Source organism: Pinus tabuliformis, chromosome 2_2, assembly GCF_031772625.1.
Source record: "Pinus tabuliformis cultivar Carrire ecotype Pingquan chromosome 2_2, CPIR1, whole genome shotgun sequence".
Lineage (NCBI taxonomy): Eukaryota > Viridiplantae > Streptophyta > Pinopsida > Pinales > Pinaceae > Pinus > Pinus tabuliformis.
In genome coordinates, this window is record NC_142300.1 from 970,051,707 (window position 1) to 970,061,177 (window position 9,471).

Consider the following 9,471-nt stretch of genomic DNA (forward strand, 5'->3'; position numbering starts at 1 on the left):
ATGAAGGCTGTAATCTCTGTTGCTCGGCTCTTGACGCTAATAATGGCAGTACAGTCGTTAATTGCTACTATTCAGGTTGATGCTGTTCACGAACTAGGCATTCCCTACATCAATTCAACTGGCCTGATCAGGTACTAATACTATCCATAGCTTTTGTCTGTGCTGTGTAAGGACGTCATAAATATTGGTTTTCCATTAATTTTTGTTGCTATAATTAGATATGGATTTACAAACAATTACAGGCGTGAAAAGAATTTGAAACGAAGAACAATGGGATATTATAAACCGGTCACCCTCAATGTAATTGACAACTGCTGGAGAAAGGATTCTAATTGGGCTGATAATCGAGAGATACTAGCAGACTGCGCAATCGGGTACGGAAGCCGAGCCACTGGCGGAAAAGGCGGGAAAATATACAGAGTAACCAGCCCTCTTGACGACCCTGTTAACCCTAAGCCTCACACTCTGCGCTATGCCGTGACTCGTCCAGGTCCTTTGTGGATTGTTTTTGCCAAAGACATGAAAATTATGCTTAAAATGCCGCTTCTGATGACGAGCCATAAGACAATAGACGGGAGAGGCGCCAACGTACACATCTCCGACGGACCCTGCATATATCTTTATAATGTGAGCAACATCATAATACATGGCCTCACTATTCACCATTGCAAACCGAGTCAGTTTGGGTATGTGAATTGGTACGGCTCATTGGTGGAAAGTATGGCCGGTAGCAATGGGGATGAAAGCAAAAATACGATTCTTCAATGCCGAATTAAAACTTAAAGAAATCCTAAAGAATCGGAAAAAAAAAAAAAAAACCAAAACTTTATGCTTAAGAAAACTTACCTCCAGCCATTGATGTTACTTTTTCTCAATTTAAATTTTAAACTTTAAATACCACAAGCATTTCCCCGGTGATAGAAACAGAAGACAACAAGCTCTGCCTTGTGGTAGATTCGATGTTCTGAGAAACTCCGCTAGCCTTTTCTCCCGATCTTCCCCAATCTCTTTTCGTTTGAACACCAAGAGACCCGAGGAGATGTCTGTACAAATGAAAAACGTGTGTATATATATGATGACTTGTCAAAAACTAGAAGCTCTGTATGCTGGTCATCAACAGTGAGTGCATTGATGTCAGAGAGCTTCCAAGGGGATTCCGCTTGAACGTTTGGGACAACCGCGGATATTACACTCAGAGACGGAGTCAGGTATCTGAATCAAACAATAAGGAGCAGCAGCCTCGTTTACGCCTAAAAATATCGCAGACATCTATGAAGGTAACACAATCTTTACGCAAGCAGAAAGAAAAGGAATACAGAAAATCTGAAGGCGCTTCCAAGCTCTCCTCTTTCAACTTGATGGTGTAAAACTGAATGGGAGATTGAGATTGTGAGCTTGGGGACCAAACAGAGGTATATATAGCCAAGCTTACATCAAGCTTCTATTGGCTATGTGTTAAGTGTTCCACAGATCATGGTAGAGAACTCTAGAGGGAGTAATGGACCACTTCAAAAGCTCCCAACAAGAAATTAATTAACTGCAGTTGATTTCCATAATTGAAGGAAATTACTGCAGTTGGTTTCAAGAAATTAAGGAAATGACTGCAGTTTACTTCCGTAATTGTAGGCAGCAGTTGGGAAAACTTAATGGAGCTTAACATTCTCCCACTTGGTCCATACTTCCAATCTTAATGTCTCATCTTAAAACCCATTGATAATAATAGATATATGAATCATGGCGATAAGTCCTTTAATGACGAGTATTATCTTCCATGTATCACTATGTATTTATTCTTATTATAATTTATGTGGCAACAATTTCTTAATGAATAAACCTTATGTTTATTCTTGGTCCTACACAGATGAATTTTCTCAAATCAAATTAAGGTGCACATAAATATGAGAATAACATCACAATAATTAAGAATTTCATTAAAATAACATTGTCCATACAATGAGAAACTACATAATGGAACCCAGTCTCATATTCATTACATGTTCCTTGAATTTAATTGGTGGCATGCCCTTAGTCAAATGATCAGTGATCATTAACTCAGTGCTGATGTGCTCAATGACCACTTTCTTTTCTTTAACACGTTTCCTTATAGCTAAATACTTAACGTCGATGTGTTTATTTCGACTCCCACTTTTGTTGTTTTTAGCCATAAAAACAGTAGCTGAATTGTGGCAATATATTTTCAATGGATTAGAGATAGAATCCATAATTCTAAGCCCAGAAATGAAACTCTTAAGCCATACACCATGTAAAGTAGCCTCAAAACAGAGGACGAACTCAGCTCCCATAGTGGAAGTGGCAATCAAGGTCTGCTTGGCACTCCTCCATGATACAGCTCCACCAGCCATCATAAAAATGTATCCTGATGTTGATTTGCGTGAATCAACACATCGAACAAAGTCAGAATCTGAGTAGCCAATTACTTCCAAGTTGTCTATTCGTCTATACATAAGTATGTAGTCTTTAGTTCCTTGAAGGTACCTCATTACTTTCTTTGCAGCTCCCCAGTGGTCTATACTTGGATCACTCTAATATCGTCCCAACATTCCCACAACAAATGCAATGTTAGGTCTTGTGTAGACCTGAGCATACATTAGGCTTCCGACAACAGAAGCATATGGAATGTTCTTCATTTGTTCCCTTTCAAAGTCGTTCTTCGGGCATTGGTTCAAATTGAACCTATCACCCTTCATAATGGGAGCTACACTTGGTGAACAATCCTTCATCTGAAATCTCTCTAAAATTTTATTAATATAGGTTTCCTGTGACAGACCCAAGATGCCTCGAAATCTGTCTCTATGGATCTTAATTCCAATGACATAAGATGCCTCACCCATATCCTTCATATCAAAAATTTTAGAGAGGAATTGTTTCACCTCATGTAGCAAACCCTTATCATTGGTTGCTAGCAAAATGTCATCCACATATAAAACAAGAAAACAAATTTTCCTCCCACTGAATTTCAGGTATATACATTGATCCATAATGTTTTCTACAAAACCAAAAGAAGAAATTACATTATGGAATTTCAAATACCATTGGCGAGATGCTTGTTTTAAACCGTATAATGACTTCTTGAGCTTACAAACCAATTGCTCACCATCACTAGAGGGGAATCTTTTAGGTTGTTTCATGTAAACCTCCTCCTCTAGATCTCCATTGAGAAAAGCCGTTTTCACATCCATTTGTTGCAATTCCAAGTTGAAATGGGCTACTAATGCCATAATAACGTACAAGGAATCTTTCTTAGATATAGGAAAAAAAGTCTTCGTGTAGTCGATTCCTTCTTTCTGAGTGAATCCCTTAGCAACATGTCTTGCCTTGTATCTCTCAATGTTGCTCAATGACTCTTTCTTTGTCTAAAAGACCCATTTACGTCCAATGGCTTTAGCACCATTAGGCAACTCAACAAGATTTTAGAATTCGTTACTCTTTATGGAATTCATCTCTTCCTTCATGGCATTGTATCATAATTCTGATTCTTTGCAACTCATAGCTTGTGAAAAGGACTCGGGATCATTTTTGGCTCCAATGTTATAGTCAAATTCTTGCAGACACACAACATAATTATCAAGAATTGTTGATCTCTTTGGTCTAGTAGATCTTCTTAATGTTGTAACACCATCTTGAGAAGTATGTGGTTCAACTTGTTGTTCAAAAGTTCTTGGAAACTCTTGAACTACTTCTTCTACTGGAATGTCGTTAGCAGCTTGTGGAACTTCAACAATTGGTTGTTCAACACCAGTTTTTACTTTAGGGGTGCTATGAACAATAACCAATCTATCACTTGAGGTGGAATGGTGAGATTCTGAATGATCCTTCTCAAAAAATATGTTCCTGGTTTGATCGCTTCCACTGATCAAGTCATTTTCAAGAAACTTTTCATTTCTTGATTCCACAATCCTAGCGCTGTGAGATGAACAATAAAATCTGTAACCTTTAGACCTTTCAGCATATCCAATGAAATACCCACTAATGGTCCTTGGGTCCAGCTTTTTCTTTTGTGGATTTTATATTCTCACTTCAGACGGGCATCCCCAAACGCGGATATGTCGCAAAATCGGTTTCCAACCTTTCCATAATTCGAATGGTGTTTTAGGAACAGCATTGGTTGGAACTCAGTTTAATATATACATTGCCGTTTTAAGTGCTTCAGTCCACAAGGATTTAAGAAGATTGGAGTTGCTAAGCATACTCCGCACCATGTCCAATAATGTTTGGTTTCTTCTTTCTGTTATACCATTCTGGTCGAGTGAACCAGACATGGTGTATTGGGCAACAATCCCATGCTCTTGAAGAAATTTAGCGAATGGCCCAGGTGCTTGTCCATTTTATGTGTATCTACCATAATATTCTCCACCTCTATCTGATCTCGTGATCTTAATTTGCTTGTCGCATTGTTTCTCTACTTCAGCGTTGAAGATCTTAAAGGCATCTAATGCTTCGCTCTTTTTATGAAGCATGTAGAGATACATATATCGTGAGTAATCATCTATAAAGGAAATGAAGTATCTCTGATCATGTGAGTCCATGTCTGGACTACATATATCAGTATGTATGATCTCTAATATGTCTGAACTCCTATTGGCATCTTTCTTTGACTTGTTGGTCTACTTTCCCTTTATGCAGTCCACACAAGTCTCAAAATCAGTAAAATCCAGAGTATTAAGTACCCCTTCATTTACCAATCTTTTAATTCTTTCTATGGAGATGTGACCTAGTCTCCAGTGCCATAATTTAGAGGAATCTTCATTAGTAACACATCTTTTAGTGCCAGTGTGAACATGCATTGAATCATAAGTGATATTGTTTTGTAAATTAATGCAGTAAAGACTATTAGACAAAATACCATTCCCAACATAATCAGATTTACAAAATAGACTAAAGGATTTTTCTGAAAAGTTAAAGGAATATCAAAAAAGTACAAGCCTTGAAACAAAAATCGAGTTTCTAGAAAAACTTGGAACATAAAATGTCTTTTCTAATTCTAAAACAAAACCACTACTTAAAGTTAAATAACATATTCCTATAGCTTCCACATGTGAGCCCATCTTGTTTCCTGATAAGATGCTTTGCTCCCTTCCCACTGGCTTCCTTAGGTTTTGCAAACCCTGCAAGAAATTCGAAATGTGAATTGTTGATCTAGAATCAATCCACCATGTGTTAATATTGACATTAACCATATTAGATTCATAACAAACAAACGAGATTAAATTACCTTTGTCTGCATGCCATTTCTGAAATTTGGCGCATTTCTTCTTCATGTGTCCCTTCTTTTTACAAAAGAAACACTTGGAATCCTTCTTGATATCGGCGTGGGGAGGTACTTTACCTTTCCCTTTCTGATTGGCTTGAAATTTTCCCTTTCCACGTGTTGCTATCATTGCTCTTTCTCCCAGTTCCATCACCAGTCTCTCTTCCACTTGAACACACATGGTCATGAGTTCATTAATTGACCATTTATCCTTATGTGTGTTGTATGAGATTTTGAAAGGTCCGTATTGGTGCGGAAGGGTGTTCAGGATGTAGTGCACCAGGAAGGACTCCAATATTTCAACCTCGAGTTTCTTCAATTGAGCCACAATGTCCCTCATCTGCATGATGTGCTCGCGCACACCTTTCACACTAGTGAGCTTTAGGGATAAGAACTTCATGATTAGGGTGCTTGCTAGTGCCTTGTCTGAAGTGTCGAATTGATCATCAATGGCCTTTAGCAAGTCTCAAACCTTTTCATGTTGATCAACGGAACCATGAATACCAGCTAAAATTTTAGTCTTAATGAACATCATGCTTAGGTGATTAGATCGCTTCCATCGTTCATAAAATGTGCTGTCCACTACAGTGCTGGTATTAGTGAGTGCCGGTGGTTCAAATTTCCTAATAGCATAGTCTATGTCTATCCACCCCAAATGAAGGAGAACCCTCTCCTTCCAGACCTTATAGTTATCTCCCTTAAGTTCAGGGATATCACAACGAATTTCAGATAAATTTGCAAGTTGTACAACTGCATCAAAATTAAAAATCACATGCTTATGTTAAAATTGAGGCCTAAATAAAATTTCATGTTTTACCAATGTAAATCATGCTTAAAATTGAATGTATTGACATAAAAATTTCCTGTGGGCTAAATTTTCAATTCAAGCAGATTCAATTATTCAATTATTCATAGTTTTGAAGTTTATGATAAAACTATTAATTCATAATTCCTATGGGTAAGTTATGAATATTTTATCCTAATTAATTATATAAATATAATAAAAATTCATGTGGGATAAAATTTATTATATTTGATATAATTAATCACAATTAATGTCTAAATAATCTTTATGTGATCCTAACCAATCATAACATATAATTTTATTTAATTAGAGATGTTGTGGCTATTCTCTAATCAATTAAAATTATATGGATCACTAGACATTATTTATTATAAATTTCATAAACAAAAATATACACAATACTTCACATTTCATGCTACGTGAAATGGCGTATACATAGTTAATATGAAACATTTAAAAAATATGGAAAGCGAAAACAATTACTGCACTAACGAAACACTTAAAAATTTACTTATAAAACTATAAACATTTCTTTAACCAGAGTCAAAAACAATGTTTGGTGAAAAAAATAAGTCAAAATGACATTTTAAATAAACTCCATATGACTCCGCACTAATATAACTAGAACTATAAGAGAACTATAAGTGACAGAGTATGAGTAAAAACTGCCATAAATATTAGCATTACTGTAAATGACGGCAATAATTCCTCACAAGATAAATAAAATTAAAATTAAAGCACTGCTTCACGCAAATTAAATATGAGCACAGTTATAAATTTACACACACCAAAGCAGAGATAAAAGATTGCTCTAACACCAAATGAAAGAAAAAATATGATTCTTTAATGCGGAATTAAAACTTAAAGAAATCGTAAAGAAAAAGAAAAAGAAAAAGAAAAAGAAAAAGAAAAAGAAAAAAAACAAACAAACAAACAAACCTTGATGCCCAAGAAAACTTACCTCCAGCCATTGATGTTACTTTTGCTCAATTTAAATTCTAAACTTCAAATACCACAAGCATTTCCTTGCTGATAGAAACAATAGACAACACAGACCTGCCTTGTCGTAGATTCGATCCAATATAGCAAATATTGTTCTGAGAAGCTCTGTAAGCCTTTTCTCTCGATCTTCCTTCAATCTCTTTTTGTTTGAACACCAAGAGAACCGAGGAGATGTATGTACAAATGAAAAACGTATGTATATATATGATGACCTGTCAAAAACTAGAAGCTTCATATGCTGGTCATCAACAGTGAGTGCATTTATGTCAGAGAGCTTCGAAGGGGATTCCGCTTGAACGTCTGGGACAACTGCGGATATTACACTCAGAGACGGGGTCATGTATCTGAATCAAACAATGAGGAGCAGTAGCCTCATTTACGGCTAAAAATATCGCAAACAGCTATGAAGGTAACTCAATTTTCACGCAAGTAGAAAGAAAAGAAATACAGAAAATCTGAAGGCACTTCCAAGCTCTACTCTCTCAACTTGATGGTGTAAAATTGAAGGGGAGATTGAGATTGTGAGCTTGGAGACCAAGCAGAGGTATATATAGCCAAGCTTCCATCAAGCTTCTATTGGCTATGTGTCAAGTGTTCCACAGATCATGGTAGAGAACTCTAGATGGAGTAATGGACCACTTCAAAAGCTCCCAACAAGAAATTAATTAACTGCAGTTGATTTCCGTAATTTAAGGAAATTACCGTAGTTGGTTTCCAAAAATTAAGGAAATGACTGCAGTTTACTTTCGTAATTGTAAGCCGCAGTTGGGAAAACTTAATGGAGCTTAACAAGGGATTTCATATCGGTCCTTGCATCATGAGATATCCGGATCGACCATAACACTCTCTACTCCAGCGCCGATGGCCTCATAGACGTCACTCTCGCTTCCACGGCCATCACTATATCCAACAATCGCTTCAGTTACCATGACAAGGTCATGCTGTTATGGCATGATGATAGCTACAGTGTAGACAAGGCCATGAAAGTTACAGTGGCTTTCAATCATTTCGGCCCAGGCTGCGGTCAACGCATGCTGAGGTAAAATATGAATTCAGTGTCTGATTTTTCCCAAGGATAACATATTTCAACTTTGTATCCAGATGATAATTGTAGTGCTTCAAGTTTTTTTTTTGGGGGAGTAATGTTGCAGGGTCCATTTTGGATATGCGCATGTAGTGAACAATGACTACGAACCATGGGGAATATATGCCATTGGAGGATCCACGAACTCCTCAATCAGAAGTGAAGGGAACCGTTTTGTTGCTCCAAATGACAGCTTTAAGAAGCAAGTAACATTAACTCATTCCCAAATCGACCCACCTATATTTTAAATAATTCTTGTATTTTGTCACGAATAATGATCAACATGTATATGTAGAACAGTTCAAACAAATTTACGACATAGGTTGCAAAGTTTGAATTGCTTTAATTTACCACAGATCATGGTAGAGAACTTTAGAGGGAGTAATGGACCACTTCAAAAGCTCCCAACAAGGAATTAATTAACTGCAGTTGATTTCCGTAATTGAAGGAAATTACTGCAGTTGGTTTCAAGAAATTAAGGAAATGACTGCAGTTTACTTCCGCAATTGTAGGCAGAAGTTGGGAAAACTTAATGGAGGTTAACATTCTCCCACTTGGTCCATACTTCCAATCTTAATGTCTCATCTTAAAACCCATTGATAATAATAGATATATGAATCAAGGCGATAAGTCCTCTAATGACGAGTATTATCTTCCATGTATTACTATGTATTTATTTTGATTACAATTTATGTGGCAACAATTTCTTAATGAATAAACCTTATGTTTATTCCTGGTCCTACACAGATGAATTTTCTCAAATCAAATTAAGGTGCACATAAATATGAGAAAAACATCACAATAATTAAGAATTTCATTAAAATAACATTGTCCATATAATGAGAAACTACATAATGGAACCCAGTCTCATATTCATTACATGTTCCTTGAATTTAATTGGTGGCATGCCCTTAGTCAAACGATCAGTGATCATCAACTCAGTGTTGGTGTGCTCAATGACCACTTTCTTTTCTTTAACACGTTTCCTTATAGCTAAATACTTAATGTCGATGTGTTTATTTTGACTCCCACTTTTCTTGTTTTTAGCCATAAAAATAGTAGCTGAATTGTCGCAATATATTTACAATGGCTTAGAGATAGAATCCATAATTCTAAGCCCAGAAATGAAACTCTTAAGCCATAAACCATGTAAAGTAGCCTCAAAACAGGGGAAAAACTCAGCTCCCCTAGTGGAAGTGGCAATCAAGGTCTGCTTGACACTCCTCCATGATACAGCTCCACTGGCCATCATAAAAATGTATCCTGATGTTGATTTGCGTGAATCAACACATCCAACAAAGTCAGAATCTG

At 36.6% G+C, this 9,471-nt stretch overlaps 1 pseudogene; it reads left to right on the plus strand.

The window, feature by feature from the left end:
* Positions 1-8,408, plus strand: LOC149196469 (pectate lyase-like; annotated as a pseudogene).
* The last annotated feature ends 1,063 nt before the right edge of the window (positions 8,409-9,471 follow it).